We start from the raw sequence: 23,759 nt of genomic DNA on the forward strand, positions 1-23,759 counted from the left end.
ACTGGCATGTGCAAGTTCTGAGGAATGGTGGAATAACCCAATGTATCTGGGTGACCTTTGGAGACAGCTGAGACATGGCTACAACAGGGCAGTGGCTGACACCCAACTCAGCCCATCTTCTCTAGCCGTGTGGCTGACAGGGTCTTGGTGCTCTGGCCGGCTGTCAAACCTTAGCCTCTGAGCTGGGAGAGCCGAATTCAGGACACTGGTCCACCAGAGACCTCCTGGCTCCATGTAATATCAATTGGTGAGAGCTCTCCCAGAGATCTCTGTCTCAACACTAAGACCCAGCTCCACTCATCGACCAGCAAGCTCCAGTGCTGGACACCCCATACCAAACAACTAGCAAGACAAGAACACAACCCCACCCATTAGCAGAGAGGCTGCCTAAAATCATAATAAGTTCACAGACACCCAAATCACACCACTGGATGCAGTCCTGCCCACCAGAAAGACAAGATTCAGCCTCATCCATCAGAAGACAGGCACCAGTCCCCTCCACCAGGAAGCCTACACAGCCCACTCAACCAACCTTACCCACTGGGGGCAGACACCAAAAACAACATGAACTACGGATGTACAGTCTATGAAAAGGAGACCTCAAACACAGTAAGTCAAACAAAATGAGAAGACAGAGAAATACCCAGCAGATGAAGGAGCAAGGTAAAAACCCACCAGACCAAACAAATGAAGAGGAGATAGGTAGTCTACCTGAAAAAGAATTCAGAATGATAGTAAAGATGATCCAAAATCTTGGAAATAGAATGGAGAAAATACAAGAAATGTTTAACAAGGACCTAGAAGAGCTAAAGAGCAAACAAAGAATGATGAACAACACAATAAATAAAATTAAAAATTCTCTAGAAGGAATCAATAGCAGAATAACTGAGGCATAAGAAAGGACAAGTGACCTGAAAAATAAAATAGTGGAAGTAATTACTGCAGAGCAGAATAAAGAAAAGAGAATGAAAAGAATTGAGGACAGTCTCAGAGACCTATGAGACAACATTAAACCCACCAACATTTGAACTATAGGGGTCCCAGAAGAAGAAAAGAAAGAGAAAGGGACTGAGAAAATATTTGAGGGGATTATAGTTTAAAGCTGCCCTAAAATGGGAAAGGAAATAGTCAAGTCCAGGAAGCACAGAGAGTCCCATACAGGATAAATCCAAGGAGAAACACACCAAGACACATATTAATCAAACTATCAAAAATTAAATACAAAGAAAAAATATTAAAAGCAAGGGAAAAGCAACAAATACATACAAGGGAATCACCATAAGGTTAACAGCTGATCTTTCAGCAGAAACTCTGCAAGCCAGAAGGGTGTGGTAGTACATATTTAAAGTGATGAAAGGGAAAAACCTACAACCAAGATTACTCTACCCAGCAAGGATCTCATTCAGATTCAATGGAGAAATTAAAAGCTTTACAAACAAGCAAAAGATAAGAGAATTCAGCACCACCAAACCAGCTTTACAGCAAATGCTGAAGTAACTTCTCTAGGCAGGAAACACAAGAGGAGGAAAAGATCTACAAAAACAAACCCAAAACAATTAAGAAGATGGTAATAGGAACATACATATCCTTAAATGTAAGTGTATTAAATGCTCCAACCAAAAGATATAGACAGGCTGAATGGATACAAAAACAAGACCTATGTATATACTGTCCACAAGAGACCCACTTCAGACCTAGAGACACATACAGACTGAAAGTGAGGGGATGGAAAAAGATATTCCATGCAAATGGAAATCAAAAGAAAGCTGGAGTAGCAGTTTTCATATCAGAAAAAATAGACTTTAGAATAATGAATGTTATAAGAGACAAGGAAGGACACTACATAATGATCAAGCAATCAAGCCAAGAAGATATAACAATTGTAAATATCTATGCACCCAACATAGGAGCACCACAATACATAAGGCAAATGCTAACAGCCATAAAAGGAGAAATCAACAGTAACACAATCATAGTAGGGGATTTTAACACCCCACTTTCACCAATGGACAGGTCATCCAAAATGAAAATAAATAAGGAAACAGATTTAAATGACACATTAAACAAGATGAACTTTATTGATATTTATAGGACATTCCATCCACAAACAACAGAATACTCTTTCTTCTCAAGTGCTCATGGAGCATTCTGCAGATTAGATCATATCTTGGGTCACAAATCAAGCCTTGGTACATGTAAGAAAAGTGAAATCGTATCAAGTATCTTTTCCGACCACAACGTTATAACACTACATATCAATTACAGGAAAAAAACTGTAAAAAATACAAACACATGGAGGCTAAACAATACACTACTTAATAACCAGGAAATCCAAAAATACCTGGAAACAAATGACAATGAAAACACAAGGACCCAAAACCTATGGGATGCACCAAAAGCAGTTCTAAGAGGGAAGTTTATAGCAATACAATTCTACCTAAGGAGACAAGAAAAATCTCAAACAACCTAACCTTACACCTAAAGCAATTAGAGAATGAAGAAGAAAAATACCCAAAGTTAGCAGATGGAAAGAAATCATGAAGACCAGATCAGAAATAAATGAAAAAGAAATCAAGGAAATGATAGCAAATATCAATAAAACTAAATGCTGGTTCTTTGAGAAGGTAAACAAAATTGTTAAACCATTAGCCAGACTCATCAAGAAAAAAAGGGGGAAGACTCAAATCGATCAAATTAGAAATGAAAATGGAGAGGTAACAACTGACACTTCAGTGATACAAAAGATCATGAGAGATTACTGCAAGCAACTCTATGCCAATAAAATGGACAACCTGGAAGAAATGGACAAATTCTTAGAAAAACACAACCTTCTGAGATTGAAACAGGAAGAAATAGAAAATATAAAAAGACCAATCACAAGCACTGAAATTGAAACAGTGATTAAAAGTCTTCCAACACACAAAAGCCCAGGGACAGATGGCTTCACAGGTGAATTCTATCAGACATTTAGAGAAGAGCTCACACCTATCCTTCTCAAACTCTTCCGAAATATAGCAGAGGGAGCAACACTCCCAAATTCATTCTACAGGGCCACCATCACCCTGATACCAAAACCAGACAAAGATGTCACAAAAAAACGAAAACTACAGGCCAATATCACTATTGAACATAGATGCAGAAATCCTCCACAAAATACTAGCAAACAGAATCCAACAACACATTCAAAGGATCATACACCCTGATCAAATGGGGTTTATCCCAGGAATAAAAGGATTCTTCAATATATGCAAATCAATCAATGTGATACACCATATTAACAAATTGAAGAATAAAAACCATATGATCATCTCAACAGATGCAGAACAAGCTTTAGACAAAATTCAACACCAATTTATGATAAAAACCCTCCAGAAAGTCAGCACAGAGGGAACTTACCTCAACATAATAAAGGCCATATATGACAAACCCACAGCCAACATCGTCCTCAATGGTGAAAAACTGAAACCATTTCCTCTAAAATCAAGAACAAGACAAGGATGCCCACTCTCACCACTATTATTCAACATAGTTTTGGAAGTTTTAGCCACAGCAATCAGGGAAGAAAAAGAAATAAACGGAATCCAATTCTTAAAAGAAGAAGTAAAGCTGTCACTGTTTGCAGATGACATGATACTATACATAGAGAATCCTGAAGGTGCTAGCAGAAAACTACTACAGCTAATCAATGAATTTGGTAAAGTAGTAGGATACAAAATTAATGCACAGAAATCTCTTGCATTCCTATACACTAATAATGAAAGATCTGAAAGAGAAATTAAGGAAAAATTCCCATTTACCATGGCAACAAAAAGAATAAAATACCTAGGAATAAACCTACCTAAGGAGACAAAAAACCTGTATGCAGAAAACTGTAAGACACTGATGAAAGAAATTAAAGATGATACAAACAGATGGAGAGTTATACCATGTTCTTAGATTGGAAGAATCAACATTGTGAAAATGACAGTACTACCCAAAGCAGTCTGCAGATTCAATGCAGTCCCTATCAAACTACCAATGGCATATTTCGCAGAACTAGAACAAAAAATTTCACAATTTGTATGGAAACACAAACGACCCCAAATAGCCAAAACAATCTTGAGAAAGAAAAATGGAGCTGGAGGAATCAGAATCCCTGACTTTGGACTATACTACAAAGCTACAGTAATCAAGACAGTATGGTACTGGCATGAAAACAGAAATATAGATTAATAGAACAGGATAGAAAGCCCAGAGGTAAACCCACACACATATGGTCACCTGAACTTTGATAAAAGAGGCAAGAATATACAGTGGAGAAAAGACCGCCTCTTCAGTAAGTGGTGCTGAGAAAACTGGACAGCTACATGGAAAAGAATGAAATTAGAACACTCGGTAACACCATACACAAAAATAAACTCAAAATGGATTAAAGACCTAAATGTAAGGCCAGACACTATCAAACTCTTAGAAGGAAACATAGGCAGAACACTCTTTGACATAAATCACAGCACGATCCTTTTTGACCCACCTCCTAGAGAAATGGAAATAAAAACAAAAATAAACAGATGGGACCTAATGAAACTTAAAAGCTTTTGCACAGCAAAGGAAACCATAAACAAGACCAAAAGACAGCCCTCACAATGGGAGAAAATATTTGCAAAAGATGCAACTGGCAAAGGATTAATCTCCAAAATATACAAGCAGTTCAATATCAAAAAAACAAACAATGTAATCCAAAAATGGGCAGAAGACCTAAATAGACATTTCTCCAAAGAATATATACAGATTGCCAACAAACACATGAAAGGATGCTCAACATCACTAATCATTAGAGAAATGCAAATCAAAACTACAATGAGGTATCATCTCTCACCAGTCAGAATGGCCATCATCACAAAGTCTACAAACAATAAATGCTGGAGAGGGTGTGGAGAAAAGGGAACCCTCTTGTACTGTTGGTGGGAATGTACATTGATACAGCCACTATGGAGGAGGGTATGGAGGTTCCTTAAAAAACTAAAAATAGAACTACCATATAGCCCAGCAATATCACTCTGGGCATATACCCTGAGAAAACCATAATTCAAAAAGAGTTATGTACCACAATGTTCATTAAAACACTATTTACAATAGCCAGGACATGGAAGCAACCTAAGTGTCCATTGACAGATGAATGGATAAAGAAGATGTGGCACATATATACAATGGAATATTACTCAGCCATAAAAAGAAATGAAATTGAGTTTTTTGTAGTGAGGTGGTTGGACCTAGAGTCTGTCATACAGAGTGAATTAAGTCAGAAAGAGAAAAACAAATACCATATGCTAACACATATATATGGAATGTAAAAATCAATAAAAATGGTTCTGAAGAACCTAGGGGCAGGACAGGAATAAAGATGCAGACATGGAGAGTGGACTTGAGGACCCAGAGAGGGGAGGGTTGGGCTGGGACGAGGTGAGAGAGTGGCATGGACGTATATACACTACCAATTATAGAATGGGTGGCTGGTAGAAGCAGCCACATAGCACTGGGAGATCAGCTAGGTGCTATGTGACCACCTAGAGGGGTGGGATAGGGAGGGTGGGAGGGAGACAGAAGAGGGAGGGGTTATGGGGATATGTGTATACGTATGGCTGATTCATTTTGTTATACAGCGGAAGCTAACACACCATTGTAGAGCAATTATACTCCAATAAACATGTTGAAAAACAAAAACAAAAACAAAAACATTTTTAAGGACCTTCATTGTTCATATGTAATCTAGTCTCCCAAGATTCTATCCTCCTTTTCCTAATGTCTTATATTCTTAAATCCATTAATTCTACCAATGGGATCTTCAGAAATATAACACTTCTATATGGAAAAAGACATATTTTCTGGTCTTAGGCTGCTGAGCAGAGTAGAATCTTTCTGAAACTTACCTGTAATAATAATGATCATCATTTAAGTAGTGTCTGTCATACGCCAGACACCATGCTCATTATTTTGTGTGTACATATTCTAATGTTTATAACCAGCCTGGAACATATTTATTATCATTCTTTTTTAAGTTGTTGATTATTGAACCCAAGAGAGACCTTTCTAAGAACCTGTTGATTAAGTGAAGCTAAGTTAATAGACTTACTGCAGTAAGGGAGAACACCACTTTGACATAGTCTTAAAAGAGTAGGGAAGAGTATTTACAGGGTTTGGAGTCTGTGATTAAGTGGTTTAGTGTGGTCTTTCCTTGCAGGAAATTTATTGGAATTGGGCAAAATTGTTGCATAATAATTCAAAATTAGAAGACACATCAAGATGAAGGTTTTAAAGGAGTCTTTATTTATTTATTTTTTTAGAAATGGTGTAAGGCTTTATTTATTTTTTAAATATTTATCTATTTATTTGTTTATTTGGTTGCACCAAGTCTTAGTTGCAGCAGGCAGACTCCTTTTGTTTTGGCATGCGAACTCTCAGTTGTGGCCTGCATGTGGAATCTAGTTCCCTGACCAGGGATCAAAGCCAGGCCCCCTGCATTGGGAGCATGGAAGCTTATCCACTGCGCCAACAGGGAAGTCTCTTAAAGGAGTCTTAACAGTAAAAATTTCTGATAAGTGAGTTGTTTGCTCAGATGAGTAATCTATTGTTCTGATAGAAGAACTGCTGGCCAGAATAAGCAAACTCTTTGCCCAGAAAACTAATTTGCAAGAATTTCCTAAAGCAAAAAGTGAAATTATACATTAGTTTACATTCTTATCTTCCTGGACAAGAATTACCTGAAATAAATAATTAAGTCGTATTGACAGAGTTGGTCTCAATTTTCAAAAATGAGGAAATTTAGTAATTTTCCAAGGACTACACCCAGAACTCAGTAGGTCTGAAGTCTCCGTTAATTCCACAGTGCTAGGTTTTCCCTCAAAATATCTTTATATATCCCTGAAAATAAGACTGCACGTAGCCACACAACTTCACCACCAAGGCTAAGAACTATTAAAAATGATTAAAGAAGGCAATTTAGGTGATACAAACAAGCTTTATTTAATACTTCATGAAGTGGACAGTCTCCATTTGCAGAGCAGTAAGGCAGGGGAGAAAGTAGCAAGCATTTAAAGAGGAAAGAACAAGGGACAAAGAAGAGAAAACTAGAAAATGAATAAAGAACAAAGAAATAAGTAAAAAGCCCAGAGTTGGTTTGGCATTTGAGGAATGGCTTGTTACTGAATCAAACTCGGGTCCCCTTGCCTGCACAGAACAAAGCCAATCTACTGACACAAGATCGTGGTGAAGGAAAGTACAGTGTTTATTGCAGGGCACCAAACAAGGAGAATGGGCAGCCCATGCTCAAAAGACCCGAACTCCCTGATGGCTTTCAGGCAAGGTTTTTTTAAAAAAGTGTTAGCGGAGAAGGTCGTAGAATGTATGATCAGCTTGTGTACCTTATTCTGATTGGCTGGTTGTGAGGTAACAGGGTGATGTTTCAAGTATCTCAATCATCAACCTTCTGATTCCAACCAGTCTGAGGTCTATGTGCTTGTAGGTCAGCATATGATCACCATTCTCCATCAGGTGGGGGTGGGTCTTAGTTTCTGCCGAACAACTCAAAGATATGCATCCGATCATTACCTATATCCCTTCAGGAAGAACTATGAGTCCTGTGACTCTATTGTTCTAATCATTAACTGCTTGAGTCTGCTCTTTGGAACTGAGGGAAGGTCTGGGAGACTGAAGTTATTTTCTGCAGACAAGAAATGGGGTACACAGAGGGGCTTTTGTACCTGGGGAGGCCCCATAGGGTCCTGCTTGCTTTCAATCCCCTCTTTTCTTTGCTGTTCCTCAGTTCTGAGGGCAACAGGGATGGGACAAGAAAGGGAGTAAAGTTTTGAATAGAGAGATTAATCATAAACTCAGTGGAGGAAGTCAGTTTTAGGGGGACTTGGTTTCAGGCTGACTGGCTATAGTGTGTTTCTGATCAAGCAGAACATTTATAAGGACACAAAAATTATCCAGATTTTAATTTGCTGACGTGGCACTCTTGGCAGGACAGCTCTATCTTGGGCCTTGATGGTTATTGCAACAGAACTAAGGTTGCCTACATCAATATTTCTTTACTATCATTTTCCAGGAAGATAAGGCTACAAACCAGCAAATTACTTCATTGCTTTGTGGAGGAGGAAAATTAATTTTCCTTCTACCCTTCTGAGTTATTGGTTGAGAACCCCCTGTAATAAAAGACAGATTAACATGAGAAAAAACATTTTTTTAATTACATAAACACATAGGGGAGCACCACAAAGATATGAGACTCAGAACGCAGCCAGACAATTGAAACTTATATGTCATCCTGAGCAAAGGCAAGGGATAGGGAAATGAGGCTTCAAAGGGGGAAAGGCCATTCCTGGAAAGGTGAGAAGAGCAAATATTTGGTAAACAAAAGTTATCCTGCCAAGCAGATAAGTCTCTCAGGTAAAAAGATTATCTCTGGTAATAAGTCTCTTCCTGATACAGGCCCACCTTCTAATGTAAATTTCCTTTATAAATATAGATTTTCCTTACAAAAGCCTAACTCTACTATGTTTTCAGAGCTTTTCCAGTGTCTGCAGTTTCTTAAAAATAATCAGCACAAAATAATCCTTATACCAAATAAGCATATTAGAGGGGTGGGGGAGGGCACATTCTGCTACTTTTCAGCTTACTTCAGGGACTTCAAGAAAATTCATTCAGAAAAATAAGCTATTCAACCAGTCGCCTTCTTAGGACAATAGCTTGCTCATCTGGCAAGCTGCTTGCTGATGAAATAATCGGTTATTCATCAAGAATCATATTCATCTCCACCTGTCTGTGATTACCAGTCTTAAACTATTTATATCGTGAAGTTTGCCCAGTCCCGAAGAGATCCCTGACTTGAAAGACTAGGATTAAACCACAGGAGCCCAGACTTTAAACCCCTGTAAATATCCATCTCTGACCTCTTCCTTCAGAGACCCTCTTAAGACTCTATCAAGGTGATACTCTCTCTAACAGTAAGGACATAATAATATAATAACAACAGTAGATAATGGCCCAGGTTTGCCTGGTCACCAGGTTATTCTGGTGGTTATCTATGTCTTTTGAGAGTTGGCAGTTGACATCCTTCAGGATCTGACATTCTGCCTTATGGGCAGGGGCTGTTTAAATGAATGGTAAATTATAAATAGAGATACCACTTGACATAGTGCACCATGGGTTACAAAGCACTTCAACATACATCACTTGATTTAATCATTAAAAGAACTACTTGAGGTAGATATTGTTATGATGCTTCCTTTAATCCTTAACATTCTTTTATAGGTCAATAAACAAAAGCTCAGAGAGAGAGGCCAAATGCTTTGGTAAAGATCAAATAGCAAGTAGTCAAGATGGGACTTGATGTGTAGATGGCCGTACCATAAAATTTTTTTTCAAGTTGTTTGTGTTCAGTGCTCCCATATCAAGTAATCTCTCTTTTGTCCCAATATCCTTGCCCAGTTTTCCACTTCCAGATATCTTCAGAGCACCTGCTCAAAGTTTCCTCACACCGATCTGCTATTTTTGCTTCTTTGACTCTTCTAATCACCTCTTCTCTAGGAAGCTTCCCAAGCAGATCATGGTGTGACCTTCCGTGGTTTGTAGTTAAAAAGTTAACAATTTCTTTGCTTTTTCATATTAATGTAGTTTATTTCTCCGAATCTATTTGATGTCCTTGTCGTCTAAAAGGCAGTCTTCCTAACTAAAAGGGCTGCTATAACTTCCTTGATAAAAGTAAATTCAGGCTTCCCAAGTTCTCAAATGAAAACAATCTCTATGTGAACAGGGGTTACTGAGCCATCGACTGACACTGAGATTTAGCTTCCTCTTGAATGTCATGACACATCATTGTGCCACTACCATTGTGACCTCAGGGGCCGCTGCTACAGCTTTGTTGGATTATTCTCAGCCAGGGACACAGGAAAAGGTTCTCTAGGTTGTGTTCTGCACATGGGCTCCCGACAAACTGAGCTAGTGTTGGTAGAAATACAGCTCACATTCCCCTGGCCAGCCTTACCTGCCCAAAGGGGAGTCCTTTTTCTAATTTGCACAAAGGCAGCATGTAAATTAGTGAGGCTCACATGCCCTGAAATATTTGCCTAAGATTTAACTAAATGAAAATAGTAGAGAAAGTAACTTACTACTGAACAATCTAGTACATAAATGTATTTCCAACTTGCACTTTTCTCCTGAAAATCTTCCTCTTGACCTCTGGACCAGGATTCTCAACAAAGACCACATGCCCCTAAAACAGAACAGCATTTCAAACCTTTCTAGAGTCCTTGGGCAAGGAAAATGGGAATAATAAGGATATATTATAAAGTCTCTGTGAGAAATATGGAGTTTTTAATACCATGCTTGGCACATAGTAAGTACTCAGGATTGGTAGCTATAATTATGATTCAGTAGCCTTTGACTTCACTTTTCCTCTTTATCATGCCCAACTCCATATTCAAATTCATCAGTGAAAAGATTAGACTTTTAACACTAAACAGAATTTATATGCCTTTAACCTGACTCTTGACCTTGAATCTTAACACAAAGAAATAAACATACCTTTCTTCTAAGAAAATAAAACATGAATAATATTTATAAAATATTTATAGAATATCTATGAAAGAGCATTTTCACATATAATGTTGGAGTGTATATACTAAAAGTACTTACTAGATATACATGTTATTAAAATGCCCATATCGTGCCAAAACAAAATTTTAAGTGTGATAGATTTTTATTTTAAAAATAAAAGCTCTTATGTGTATAATGCTTCTTTTTATAACTGCCAGCTGTAATCCACCAAGAGTCAGGGTGCCTGGTCATTTACCAGGACAGAATTCAGACTCTTAGAAAATATGCCTGTCCCCTTTGACTTAGAGAAGGCAGGCAATCCTTCCAGACATGTCACCAGCCTAGGACTCATTTCATTCTCCTGCTTGGAAGGACTGATAGCATCTTGTGATTACATTTGCTTGTTGGTGCAGCCTTTTATAAAGAACTAAAGTGTGCCACGGAGTGTCATTTAGACTCAGTCAAGCTGGATTGATATAAAGTAGAATGTGTTAGAGATAAGAATGGAGTGATATTTTTAGATCTTTTTAAATTTAAAAAGCTTTAAGCCACCATTAGCACCTTCATTAAAGTAGCATTCAATTATGAGATGGGTTTTTATGCTTATATAATATATCAAATTAAGCAGAAAAAAATAACTTTAAGACTTCTTATTTTAACTGGCTTTACATTTTACAGGTTTTGGAAAAGTAATTCTTAATTTTTCAATTAATCTTTTTATTAAGGACTCCCTGTATGACTGGCAATTCACTGAATACTTTGAGAAAAACTGAGATTAGTCTAAAGTAGTGAAGACATCCTGTAGGGGATCGCAGTTTTCTTATTCTACTTGGAAACAAGCCTGGACCCCTATCTTCTTCTTCATCCCTATTATCTATCATGGTGTAGATGAGGGTCCCATACCCAAAAGCCCAGGGAAACCAGATAGGTAAATAAACAAAGGGACATGTGCCTGATATCGTAGTTGTTACTTAGTTCCAACCAATTGAAATTAAAGGCCAACCCAGTTTGAAAAATCTGCATATTTATGGAAATTCTTTTCTATTTTTAAATGTTGGCAACTAATTCAAATTAAAAGAAAAAAGTATATTCTGTAGGTCTATTCTGTGTGGGCCAGCACGAAAGTAGCTATGATCCAGAATCAGAGCATAACCTACCAGGTGCAACTCTGACTTAGAGTGAAATGAAATTAGAAGACAGAAATGTTAGAAGCATTAAAAGATAACAGGCAGAAAGAAAAAAAGTATACTGAATTCTTTGGTTACAAATGACATAAAATTCAACTCCAATTGGCTTATTAAAGGGGGACCCATTTATTATCTCACCTAAGTGAAAAATCCACATGTAGGCAGGGCTGAATCTAGCAATTCAAACGATGTCAGCATCGTTTCTCTCCAGTCCTTCCCTCATCTTTCCAAGGTGTCTGCTTCATCCTTCAGGGTTTACATGGTGACCTCAGTATATTCAGGCTTGTCCATTAGAGTTGAAAAGTAGCTGCCATGTTCTAAACTTCACATCTTCTACCTACACACATCACATCTTCTACCTACTGAGAGATGATAGGTTCTTTAGCTCCTGCAGAAGAGAGAGTAAATTTCTCCTTCCATAAAGGGCAAAATGTGTCTCTTTGTATGTAACTACCTCCAGTGAGGTTGTGGGCCCTACCTTGGACCATAATGGCCAGGAGATGGAATCACCATTTAACTTAAGCCACTGAGAGTTTCAGGGGCTTCTCTGGAGAACCCAACCCAATAATACATAGCTGAGAATAGCAAGGGTAGTTTCACACCATTTTCTTCAGGGATTACTGCTGTAGGGAAAGGGAAATAGAATCACAAACAGTAATTATACACCAGATTAGGGGGAAGCTATTAAAGAAACTGAAAGTAAAATACAAATTAGTAGGAAAAAAAGTAAGAAAAGTTAGTGCCAATAAATGTGAAATCTTCAATGTGGAAGGTGTGGGATCAAAGGCAATTGCTACAGGGAAAAACCATGTAAGAACAGAGAATACTTACTCTGAAAGTGCTAGAAGAAAACATGGAATGATTTTTACTTTTATAATTTTGAAGTGAGAACTAGTTAACATACAAAATTCAGAAGCAATAAAGAAGCAAAATAAATTTAACTATGTAAAACTACAATAACACAATTTTATTAAAAATAAGGTAAGTAACAAGCTGGTAACATATATGCAACTCCTATGACACACAAAGAAATAATAGCCTTAATCTTTAAAGAATACTTACACATCAAAAGAAAAGATAAACCCAATAGGAAACTGAGTAAGAGGGAAAAAATATTAATGAGTATTAATGAGTGTGATCAATGAGTATTTAAGTGATACCTTGATATTTCACTTTGTAGTAGTTTAACTCCCTTTAGAGGGCAAAGGTGACTTCAGTATACAAATCTGAAAGAAATGCCTTTTTTTTTTTTTTTGGTAAGACTATTAGTGAAAAAAGTCTAATATTCTGTCTGATAAGAATTTGTATAGAAAATAGCTATAAAAGGTAAATAAGAAATGTAAATCAAAAGAAGCAGATGTTATTTTTTTATATATTAGATCAGCAAAGATCAAAAAAGTTGGTGTTATACAATGTGGCAAAGCTGTGAGGAAACAGACCTCTTCACTCATCCTTGATGGGTGCAATCTTTTGAAAGGACAATTACCAGCATTGCTCAAAATTTAATTGTACTACTTTACTGTTACAAAATTTAACTTCAAGGATTATATGTGTCAATGACTTTCAGTCAGGGAGCACCAGGAATGCACATGTAGTTGAACTGGTTGGATTTATGACTCATTATAGCAAAGTAGAAGGGAGCCACAGGGAGCCATGAGGTGCCTCAGTAAGAGGGTTCATTTCTAACTCCCTGTTATAGGATTTCAGCTTTGATTGGATGCTTTTGGGGAGAGTCAAAGGAAGTGAGACTTTGAACTAGATTGGGTGCTGTCAGAAAGTCAGGATAAGTCTATGACTATCTCAATTAATCTTATCTAGAGGGAGGGCAGACTAGAATGAGGCTAAAGCTATAATTAGTAAAGAAACAACAGCCAGTCTTATTAAGTGGAAGAGAGGCTGCTTGGTATTTTGTGGTGTTTGTACAGTGACCTTGTTTTTGTCTGTGCTTAGAGAAAATTACGAAGTGGTCTTGTTTAGACTAATTTTATCACGGTTTCAGAGTGATCTTGTTTGATGTTGATGTTCCATGAAATTGTTTATGTCCAACAGGAGAATAATATGGTCCAGCTGTGAGTGCCATGCCAGCTTCAAACAACAGAATCCTATCTGTAAGTGATATCTGGGCTTTCTTTATCTTTCTAACTTAAAGCTATACTTTTACTTATACAAAGACATTTATGTACAAATATGTTCAATATAGCAATACTTATAGTAAAACATTCTAAATATTTACCAGCAGCAGAAAGGCTAAATCACTGATTATTATAGTTATATACTGGGTCACTATGCAGCTTTGAAAAATGATGTAAAAATGTGCTGATAGGAAGAATTCTAAAACATTGTTAGGTGATAAAAGCAAAGTATAAAATAGCATTTGTTTCTGTTTGTGTTGAAGGTCATTAGGGTTGTTTGGTAAATATTGTTTCATCCCCCTTCCAGGATAGGAATATATTTCCTGATCTTATGTTTAGACAGGGCTATGTTACTAGTTCTTGTAAATGAGTTATCAATAAGACATGAACCATTTCTGAACTGTAACATTTAATTGTTCATCTAAGGTCCTTGGTAACTCTCTTCCTTTGTCATGGCTACTGACAATGGTCCAGATGAGGGTCTGGATCCCAGAATAAGAAAACCATGAATCAGAGCCTCAAGTTGACCTGCAATAGAGACACAACATGAGAAAAAAAGCCTTATTGTTTAAGTCACTGAGATTTGGGGATGGTTAGTAACCACAGCATAGTCTAGTCTATCCTGGCGAATACAGTATTAGACCAGAATTGGAGTGCTACAGTGAAAAAGGGGGGTGGGAAGGGCTGTGGGATGAATTGGGAGTTTGGGATTGACATATATACACTACCGTGTGTAAAATAGATAGCTAGTGGGAACCTGTTATATAGCGCAGGGAGCTCAGCTTGGTGCTCTGTGGTGACCTAGATGGGTGGCATGGGGAGGGGAGGGAAGTCCAAGAGGGAGGGGATATATGTATACATATAGTTGATTCAGTTCATTGTACATCAGAAACTAACACAACATTGTAAAGCAACTATACCCCAATTAAAAAAAAGAAGAATATGTGGCATTGGGTTAGGGGTTGGGTGATGATCAGTGAGAAAACTTTTATCGGAGGCTGTAAGGAGGAGGGTCCATATTATTCAATAACAAAACACATGGTAAAATTGTCATCAAAAAAATTATAAAGCAGTTAATATACCTATTAGAATTGAAGTCTTAGGGGAAGAAGTTGAAAGACAAAATGTTAGTAGCAAGTGTTAGTTTCCATTGACTACATTTGGCAAAGTATTACAAGAAAGACGTAAGCTCAGAATAGAATTAGCTGTTTCATAAGCAGGAATACAGTTGCACTTTCAACAGGTAGTTTCAAGCCATCTTTTGTTTCAGAAAAGTTCTCTTGATTTATATTTTCTAGTATTTTTTATCTTCCATTGCTTTAGTTTTTGTCCTCAGGATCCCCTTTTATATGTGTGTTTAGTCTTCTTTGCTTGTCATCTATAACTATCACTGTCTCTCGAATACTTTTTAACACCTTACTTCTTTTTCATTTTTCACCTTTTACTTTCTATTTCTCTTAAGGCATTCATTGTGTTTATTAATTCCTTCAGGTTTATTCTTCAATTCTGAAATGACTTTTTCATTTATCAATAATTTTTTACATTTGTGAGCTCAAATCACAAATTTTTCTATTTCTTATTCTGTTCTCCAATTATCTAATTTCTAAAATTTTAGAATTAAGATTTCTGTTGTTTCATGGCTATTAATATTTTCTTAAATCATTTTATCTTTGAAGAATTTGGTTACAGTTTTCATCTATTTTTGTGTTCAAATTCTCCTGGCATGCCTTCATTGTCTGTAGGGATATTATTTTGCTCTTTAGTTTCTTTCTTATTATAAAACTGTCTCTTTATAAAAATCCTTTTCTGTTGTGCTTTTCATTTGTTATGCATTTTTCTGTATTAGAAAGGGAGGAATCAAGATAGCTTTCCTAGAATCATAGCTCTAGATTTCCTTCTGTAATATTCAAAATGTGTTCAAAAACAAAAGTTGACATTTTCCTGAGATCTGCTAACTCTGGTTCCTTCTCCCCAATATTTTCTTGAACTTTTTCTTTTAGTTTTTTCCTATTGAAGTTCTACTCTCAGTACTTTTTACTTGATGCAAGATTTGATACTGGAAGGGAATTTTAGCTGATTACTCTCAAAGGTTTATAAAGCCCAGATTTGTCCAACACCATCATGCATACCATGGTCCCTTAGCTCGCACTGTGAATTAAGGTCTGCAGTTCTCCCTCCCAGTTCCAGCTGCTAGCCTCGAATTTTCTTGATGAGTTTACCAGTGAGTACCTGCTGGTAATTTGGATACTTTTTAGCTCTGGAGCCATCAGAAATTTTTGTCTTTCCTCTGCTTTCTCTCATATCACTGTTGAAATGGTGTGAGTCTTCTTGGTGGTTGTGGTTGGTCTTCACTTGCTCATATTCGGGAGTTTATAGTTAACCTAGTGGTAGATGTTGTCCATGTGTTTTAGGTTTTGCTGTCCTAGTCTCTATACTTGTTTATATGATGAGATTTGGGGAAATTTAAAAATTCTGCCACCATCTTCCCAGAGTCCTCTACCTTGAATGTTTAAACACCTACCTTTTTGGTTTTATGCTTTTAAATGTTTTTATTCTTTCTTAAATATATATTTTATCATATTTTTATATGTTCATATATATGTGTATGTGGGTGTGTGTGTATCAGTGCAGTCACGTGACATGTTAAATGGAAAAAACAGTGTAAATTTATGATATGCATTCCAACTTTGTAACTATTGTAGGTGACCCAAATCTCATTTTAATTCTCTAGTATCCATATTTTGATCTCTAATCTATACGCACACATGTGCACACGCACACGCACACACACACACACACACACACACACACACAATGAGGACTCCTTGAAAGGTAGATGATGCCAAATTTTAGGGCAGAAAATAAAATCAGTGTGGACCTGGGCCATCTGTTTATTTGTACTAATTTCATAAATAAGGAAACTGAACTCCAAAGGTTGTTGCTAGACACAAGCATGCTTTAAAAATGTCAGCAGAAAAATAAAAATGTCAACAGAAGTGCTGAAATAAAGGGAAGCAAACTACAGAGACCCTTACTAGTCAAATTTATACAGTTTGAGCATTAAAATAAGTTTAATGATAATAATTCTTGTGACAATTATAATAGCTAAACAGATTGAATATAAGAAAGTCTAGAAGTTCCTAATAATACTCAAACAAGAAAAGTTTATAGAAGATCACCAAAAGTTATCACAATATACAAGAAGAGTGTGTCTAATAGAATATACTTCATATTTTATTGATCCAAATATATAAGGTGTTAACATACAAAAGTATTAACTAAATATCTATCTATAAAGTTTAGGTATATACTTTCTTTGATTAAAAGAGTCCATAAGAAAGCCAAGTTATCTCAGCAAAAGTAGATTCAGTAACAAGAAAAGGAAAACCTGATCAGCACATGTAATTAATCAGATTCAAAGGGTGTCCACAGCTAATCAGCTTCACTGGTAACATACAATAATCAAGTAAAAGGAGGGTTCAACAGTGTGTTCTAAAATGATAAATTAACCAAATGTACAAAAGAGTAAAGCTGACTATGCAGACACAATCCCTCATCTCCTAGGAGCTGACAATTCTTGATGGTCCAACTAATTAAAATAAAATACTAATAAGAAATATAGAAGATTTTAATAGTTCTGACAAACCACACTAATGTATCAACATGACAAGGCAATGGATAGGATAAAACTTAGAAGAATTCCTTACCTCTTTGAAAGCTACCAAGTCTCAAAAAATTAAAACTTTTATAAACAAAGCAAAAAAATTAAAAGCCTCACAATGTAATGATTAGAATTTTATTAGAGAAAGGAATTTACTCCAGATTAGCAGCCTAGAAATCACCTTAGAATGCTCAGCCAGAGCCATGTCTCAACCAAGAATTAAACTTTTCATAACTCGTAACAAAACCTGATTAGGCTGAAATGATACCATTTTCTTAAAGATCTGGTAAGATTATCAAAACCCCATGTAAGAACCTTAATGGAAGCCTAGGAAGATAAGACAAAAATATAATAAAAAGAAAGACAAAATAATATATTATATCATATTATACTATACTATATATATAATAAATATAACTTTATTTCTGGCTTTAGAGTAAATGTGTTTATTAATTTGTAATCATTGTAGTAGTATGTTGTCTATTTTTAAAAGGTGTTTAAGACATTGAAAGTAACCTAAAATATAGTGTTTGGAAGTATCTGATAAAATATAAAAGTTTGGGGAAATTTGCTAAATTCTTTAACTTTGTTTTATTAATTTCTTTAAGTAGTTTTTAGAGGAATTTAAAAACTGATTATTTACTATAATCATAAGATTAATAAATTAGGTACTAATAAAGCCAAATATTAGTGAGTGTTACTCTCTCACATAAAGGGCCATGATATAATAAAAACTATTGATAATATTCTAGTCAGGGGAAAGCAGAAATTTAAAAAGTAAATGAATGAGTGAGAAAATTTCAGGTAGTTTGAAAGAAGCAAAGTAGAGGGATGCAACAGAGTGTTGGAGATGCATTACTATGGACTGGGGTCATGGAAGATCTCACTGAAGTTGTGATGTTTGGGGTGAGACCTAAATGATAAGAAAACACCAGTCCTGTAAAGACCTGGGGGCAGAGAGTTCTAGGCAAAAAAGAGCAAGAACAAGTGTCCTAAAGCAAATGTCCTTTGCTGTATCCAAGACTTAGAATGAAGGCCAGCATGGCTGGAAAATAATGGGTGAATGTCAGAATGGTAGGAGAAAAGACCAGATCATGTAGGGCCTTGTGAGCCACAGTAAGAGGTGGGGATTTTATCCCCAGCACAGTGAGAAGTCATTGGAGGGTTGGCTGCAAAGGAGTCAGGAACCAATTAACTGTTCCTGTTTGGGGAATAGATTGTTGGAGAGCAAGAGGGGAGGATGGGAGGTCAGTTCTCTCTTTACCTGGATCCTAGTTCAAGTACTCCCTTGTCCCATGAAGCCTTCCCTGCTCACCTGAATGGAGATAACATCTCTCTTCTTTACACTTGGTAACACTGCATCACTACTGTCTTATGACATTCATTATGTTCAGTTTTGTATTTTAGGGAGCTGTGATGTTTCATCTCCCCTTGAAAATCTTAGGATATAAGTTCCTACAAGGTAGTGACTATACCCTGTGTATCTTTGCATTTGTAATAGAGCTTAACTTGGTGGCTAACACAAAATGGATATTATGTGAGGATGAAGAAGTAAGAATTTATTTTGCTTATGGCAATACATAGAATCAATTCAGCTACAGCCTATATAACTATTGAAAGAATTAAAAGATAAATGACCGTTGGTTTCTACATTAACAGAGCATGAAGAAGGTGGGGGGAAATATGTCTCAACTTTTTATTCAGGGCCAAGTCAACATCTGTTCTGGATAAAATAGAGAAAATATAACTGTTTTAAAAACATAAGGGTTTAATTAATCTAGGTGGGAAAATGGGGTTGGAAACATTACTGTCAGTTTGACTGACAGAGTTCCTTTGGAAAAAAAATGAAGAAAGAAGCAAATAGCTTCTATATTCTATGTTGTTGGTAGAAAAAGAAATTCAGAAAGCACATCATGCAGTATTAAAGGGACAGAATTTCATACATCAGAAGAGCATAAGCTGTACCAGGGAAGGCCAGGACTAAGGAGAGGTATTGGGGTCAGCACAGAACGGTGAGCACGGGTGAGAAGGAAGAAGACTTCAAAAGTGTGTGACACGAGGGCTACTAATCCATTAACCATGTTCCGAATAGAAGCAGAGGAAATGCATCAGGTCTATAAAACCACTAAGTTATAAACTTCTTTACTTACCTGGGGAGAACTCTGTGAAGTTGGAAAAACAGTTTTAGGGGAAAAAAAAAAGGAATATTAGTTATCTACCTAAGCTTTGTATTTTGTAGGTGAGGAAATGGCATTGTAGAAATATGAAACAACACACTGAGGTCACACAGCTAAGTAGCAGAAATACTGAAATGTGAACCCAGATTTCCTAATTCCTGCTCTTTGCTCTTGCCAGTATATACTCTGCAAATTGGGTGGTTACAATCCATTTCCCCTTATTTTTGTCATAGCACTTTAAATTTTTTGGGGGGGTGGTTGGTGGGGATTCATTCTTGCCCTTGTCTGTCATCTTCAGGGACTGTTGGTCAAGTTGTCCCCCAGCTAGGGCTTGAGTATATGACCAAATGCTGACAAATCAGACTCATTCTCTGGGACTTTGAATCCTGAACACGCTGATTCTAGGACAGGAAAACTGATGGAGCTGAATCATCGCAGAGGTGGCAAGCTGACAAGCCTGTCAGTGAAATTCAGCTACTTGGATCCCTAGAGCTACTTCATTTTTGCTCCCAGTGAGCCCAGTTCTTTCACTTTTCCTTCTGTTTTTAAATTATCCCACGTTATTCACATTTATTTATTTTTTTATTATATTGTTAAAGCTCTTGCTTAGCATAGCAGAGTCCATTTCTTTTCCTTACAACCCAGAAGCTCTAATTACTACTCTGCTTCTAGGAATATAAACATGTCAGGACATGAGATGAGAAATTAAAGAAACAGTGAAAAAGGAGAGGAAATGACCGAACTGAAGTTTTACAAATAAGGCTGAAGGAGAATTTCAGATTAGGGTGTACATGTATTCATTCGTGTAGATTTAATACAGTTTTATTAAATATCTAATCTGTGTCCAGCAGCGGTGAGATAACAACCTGTGGGTATCCAAATGAATGGAAATAAAAAGATCCCACAACACGTCAGGGACTCAATATGTGAGCTGGACAGCCAGATGTAAAGAAAGTGGGACCCACGAGTGAGGACTAATAGACTGGTGTCAGGAGCAGTCAGAACAGGATCTACAAGAGGACTGAGCTACTTGGATCCCCAGACACACCTCATTCTTACTCCTCCTGAGCCTGGTTCTTTCACTCTTCCTTCGATTCTGGAAATTCTGAAATCGATTTCTGCATCTGAGTTCATAAGCAGCACGAAGAACAGAAGGCACAGAGATTCCTTGACTGTCTTTCCATCTCTTACCTGGGCCTTGAAGCTCTATTAAAATGTCACTGGAAAAAATGATCCAAGAGACGTGACTGGAATTCTTGCCTGATGTTACATTTACTACCCCCGAGCCAGACAGTTAAACTTGCTAGGCCTCAGTTTCCTCTTCTATGCAATGAAGAAACAGCACCCACTCTGTTTACCTCCTGAGTTGTGAGAAATACATGAGAAAATGGATGCAATGGTTTAGTATATTGAGAAAAAAGACCAAGAGAAAAATGTTACTTTCCCTTCAGCATCGTTTCCAACCATTTCTCTCTCAGCCACGGCAGAGCGAGAAGCTTTAAAAAAACAGTTAGCTAGGGCTTCCCTGGTGGCGCAGTGGTTGAGAGTCCGCCTGCCGATGCAGGGGACGTGGGTACGTTCCCCAGTCCGGGAAGATCCCACATGCCGCGGGGCGGCTGGGCCCGTGAGCCATGGCCGCTGAGCCTGCGCGTCCGGAGCCTGTGCTCCGCAACGGGAGAGGCCACAGCAGTGAGAGGCCCGCGTACCGCAAAAAAAAAAAAAAAAAAAAAAAAGAAAGAAACAGTTAGCTAAAGAAAAGGAGATTGAGATAGTGTTCCGGCTTCAAAGGCCAGCCTTCCGGTTATGTAGCTCCTAGAAACAAGGACAGAACAGAGGCTCTGAGAAGAGTTTTGACAAAAATTAAAGTGCAAGAAAGGTATACCATGACTGAGAAATTGCTGGAGTATTCATTCAGAAAATATGTGTATTGCCATGAGAAATCATTAGTTTGAGGATGAGAATATATCTTTTATTTCTGAATCTCATGTCTCTAGCTTATGTTTATCACAAATAAATACTGAGTAAATGAATGAACAAAAATTACTCTGGCCTTGACCCAAATGCATATACTTGCCCACTGTGATACTCCTATCTCTTAAAGTAGTGACATTAATGTGCTGTTCAGAAGGGCAAACTAGTTACAAAGGTTTGCCTATATCCTTCTGGAGTTTTGTAATTTTACATCACTGAAGTAAAATGATAGAAATACAGAACGAGAGAAAAAGACTGGGAATAAACTAGTAACAGTAAACAGTAAACAGTAAACTAGTAACAGTAAAGTAAAATAAACTAGTAACAGTAAATAAACTAGTAACAGTACTGTTACTTTATTAGGAAGTTCAATTCCATGAAAGCAAGAATGAGGGAAAGAGAAGTAAAGTAGGGAAGGAGGAGTCAAAAATTAAAGTGGTACATCTCTGAGCTGGCCAAACGTTAAATCAGGCAACTGATTTCTTGGCTTCAGAGAGATCTTCAGAGAGGCCATGTGATCTACTATGTCCCAGAACAGTCCATAGTCAGGGAAGATGAGAGAATTATTCTGCTAGCCTTTTCGTGTCTCAGGTCTCTCTGTTCAAGCCCTCCCCACATCACAGCACCTCAAGATTGTGTTACCCACCTATCTGGGAAGGTTCTGGAACATCTATAGGTTCAGTAAAGCTACTTGGTCAGGTTCTTCTTGCCAGCACTGGCACCATGGTTGGGCCTCTTTATACTGTAGTTGTAGCAGCAACTGCAGCAGAGACCTGGCTCTATGACTGTGGGAGTGGATTGAGCCATTGGTAGGGGTGATAAGGGCAAGAGGCCAAGCAGATAACTAAGGCACACAGGGAGAACAGAGTGGCTGCATGGATCTGAAGGAGTACTTACACTGAGTCCAGTATAACTCCCAAACTCCTTTTTCAGGAATTTACGTTAGCCCAACAAAGCGAGGGAATAAATGTGAGAGGCAGGAAATAGAGAAGCAAAACTGAGGATTAATGAAGGGGAAGAATGACAGCTACGAAGCAAGGCTGGAGAGCAAACAATGCATAGTGGAGCCGAAAAATGGAGGCCTTTCTATGAAAGATCTTCATAAAAATATGTTTAAGACATGATAAAATCAAATTGTTCAAGAAAAAAAGAAAGGCAATTAGAAATTCCAGAAAGCAAAACCAAATCAAACAGCAAATTCCAATAACTGATTGGAGAGCTAGGTATACATTCTAATAACCTTGAAAATCTAAAAGTGAAAAGTGTAAGTGTTAGAAGTTAAGCTAAGGTAAAGATTTGAAGAGATGAAAGAAAAGCTAGTGACACTCATTTTCACCTTACAAACTAGGGATTTGAGATGTTGGTGATCAAAAAAATGAGATGAATGAACATTAAGTAGAATTATTTCAAGTGACTTTAAAAAGTAATTTGACTGTACATTCCTAGCAGGATTTAGTCTAAGAACAAAAGAAAATCATGAAAAAGCATTGGACAGCATTATGTAATGATATTTTAAACTACTAATTATATGTTGAAGAGTAGAGAAAATAAATAATTGTGCTAATGTCTTTAGGAACCAAGGTTTGTAAAATAAGAAAGAGAAATACAAAATCAATGAAATTAACTAAAATCCAGGTAATGTTTTTATTGGAATGTCAGTACACCTTATTTATTTTTATCTTGTTAAAAATAACAAAATATAACAGCTTATTTCATACCTTTCTATATTGAAAAGGCCTAGAAACAGTGACAATCTATAAAAGAACAACTGCAGTGCCCAGATTTTGGTCTCTAAATATCATCTCTCTAAAAAGATCCAAGGATCCTTTTTAAACTGGTTCCATGTCTATGACAGGACATATACAAGATGATCCTGAGATATCTTGTTGGACTAAAAGCAAGGAAACTATCCAAGACTACAGGAGTCATGTCAAAAGGTCTCAGGAGCCAACTTGAAGAAGTTCTCACTGGTATAAAATGGAAAATTGGGCATTGAAAAGAGTAATGATCACGCTGTTTAAAACAGATCACGTATGTTAAAAAAATCCGTGAATTCTTC

The sequence above is a fragment of the Orcinus orca genome, chromosome 11 (genome assembly GCF_937001465.1).
Source record: "Orcinus orca chromosome 11, mOrcOrc1.1, whole genome shotgun sequence".
Taxonomy (NCBI): domain Eukaryota; kingdom Metazoa; phylum Chordata; class Mammalia; order Artiodactyla; family Delphinidae; genus Orcinus; species Orcinus orca.